The sequence below is a fragment of the Elephantulus edwardii genome, unplaced genomic scaffold (genome assembly GCF_000299155.1).
Source record: "Elephantulus edwardii isolate Elephantulus edwardi_28Jun2011 unplaced genomic scaffold, EleEdw1.0 scaffold00043, whole genome shotgun sequence".
Classification (NCBI taxonomy): domain Eukaryota; kingdom Metazoa; phylum Chordata; class Mammalia; order Macroscelidea; family Macroscelididae; genus Elephantulus; species Elephantulus edwardii.
Window position 1 is genome coordinate 16,971,847 of NW_006399793.1, and position 2,786 is coordinate 16,974,632.

The window sequence follows — 2,786 nt, forward strand, 5'->3', positions numbered from 1 at the left end:
AGCAAGACTCATAGTGACCCTATGAACAAAAAGCCTGAAGCCTTTCTATAACTCTCAATATTTATCAAAGTTCATAGAGTTTCTGTAGGCATGTTGTTTGGGAAGTGGATGCCACTAGTGTACAATAATGTTCCTAAGAAAATACCTGAGATGCTGAATAAAAAATGTGTATTGCTTGACGTATCCTGAGGTATTTGAGTCAATGCATCTCTTGTGGTCCAGAAATCTGTATTATAATCAGGCCAGTGAGTAATTAAGGGCTTTGCCCTAAACCTCATTGCTTTAAGAAATGAGGTTTGTTGTTGTTATGTGCCCTCAAGTCTCTTGTGACTCATAGAGCCCCTATATACAACAGTTCTAAACCCTGCTCTATCCTGAGCCAAACTTATTGTCTCTGACACATCTACCTCCATTACCCTAGACACTGAGTCAATCCATTTCATCCAGGGTCCTCTTCTCTTGCCTTGCCCCTCCACCCTCTCAAGTGTGATGTCCCTCTCCAGGAACTGGTCTCTACTTGCAACATGCCCAAAGTATGTCAGATGGAGCTTCAGAATCTTTGCCTCCAAGGAGCAGCCTGATTTCACCCTCTCCAGTATGAACCGCTAAGGAGCTCTGGTGGCCTAGGGGCAAGAAGCTGCACTGCACAATTGAAGGACACCAGCTGCTCTATGGGGGAAGGATGGACAATCTACTCCTGTGTGATTAACTGCCTCTGAAAACCCGCCAAAGGGTCAGTTATGGGTTGGTTCTGACTCCATGGCACACAACAAGAATGAACTTGTTTGTTCTCCTAGCAGTCCATGGTATATTCAATACTTTTCTCTAGCATCACCATTCAAAGAAATCAATTCTCCTTCTGTCATCCCTAGTCATTGTCCCACTTTCTGATGCATAGCAAATATTTGTGAAAACCATGGCCTGTATCATTTGCACCTTAGTCTCCAGACTAACATCATTGCTCTTGAGTACTCTGGAGAGGTCTCTGACAGCAAACTTTCCTGATGCAATTAATCTTTTGATTTCCTGTTTGCTGGCACCATGGGTGTTGATTGGGGAGGCAAGTAAGAGAAAGCTGTCAACAATCTCAATCTCTTCACTGACCATCATGACTACCAATCAGCCTAGTGGTGAGAATCTTTGTTATCTTGATGTTGAGCTTCAATCCATCTTGAAGACTGCAGTCCTTGACATTCTGCAGCAAATGCCTCAGGCCCTCCTCAGTTTCAGCAAACAAGGTTGTGTCATCTGCATAACACAGGTGGTTAATGAGTCTTCCTCCAGTCCTAATGCTACACTCCTCCTCATACAGCCCAGCTTTTCAGATGATCTGTTCCACATGCAGCTTGAGAATGTGTGGAGATAGGACGCACCCCTTGTGCACACCCTTCCTGATTTTAAACCTTGCAGTGTTTCCTTGCTCTGTTATGACAACTCTTTCCTGGTCCAAGTATAGGTTTTGCATAAGCAAAATCAAGTGTTCTGGGATTCCCATTCTTCTCACAGTTAGCCAAAGTTTGTCATGATCCACACAGTCAAATGCCTTCCCTCAGTAAATGAAACATAGATAACATAGATAGACATTCCTCTGGTACTCTCTGCTTTTAGCCAAGATCCATCTAACATTAGCAAAAATATCTCTAGTTCGATGGCCTCTTCTAAACCCAGCCTGTACATCTGGCAATTCTGTGTTGATATGGTGAGTATATTTAATTTAATGCCACTGTAATGACTGCAAATATACAATGATTGTCCTGTAGTGAAAATTATAAACATTTCACATCCATTAAAGAGCAACATGTCTGTGATAAAAATACTGAAATAAGAGTGAAATTAGAGTTGATTTTATTTAATTTAAATAGATAATTTTTGAAACAAAATGGGGGAAATTAGAAATGAGAATGGAAAGGAAGTAGTTTGTCTTTGTATGGTAATGGCCCTTAACCCCACATGCTGTTTACACGTTTACAAAACGTGCTCCCTAGATTCTGAAAGCAAGAAAAGGAAAGGCAGAGAGATGATGAATCTTTTTTATTGGCATTCTAGGGCTATTATGTGAAAAGAAAAGAGAGGGATAATATAATTCTAGAAGAGGAGCCTTTATACGTTCTAGCTAAACGAAAATTAATTTGTGCTTTATTTGGTTTGAACCCATCTCAGAAGAACTCTGTCTCTGTATTTCCTACTCCAATACTGAATAGAATTAAGCAGTGGGCAACAAGGAGACCACAGAAATGATTCATTCACTAGCATTCTATCTAAAAGTCATCTTCGTGGCAGCCGAACCACTGAGTGATTTCAGATTTCTAAACAGATGGCAAAATATTAAATGCACTCCCACAAGAACAAGTGTTTGTTTTCAATATCATCGCGTAGCCAGTACAACTCTAATTTAAGAACCCAGATTTTCAAAAACACCTGTCAAAATACATGGAGCATGATGGTTTGTGCAGTGGGATGGTTTGTAATAAACTCTGAGACTGAAATGTAAAGTATGAGCTAGCTTCCTTCTACCAAGAAAGATTCAAATGCCAAGGTGATATTTTTTTCCTCCTGCTATCTAGGAAAATTTAAGGATCAAAGAAAATGTTTTTCTAAAGTAGAAAATGTGGTAATTTTATTACAGGTGTATCATTTCTCAAGTCAATAAATAGAAATAATAAACTAATTATAAATTTAAATTAGAACTGTTGTTTTATTCTAATAGAAAAATAAAACGTGTTTCAGAATACACACATACAGGCACCTATATACATATATACACACATATATGTATATATAGACAC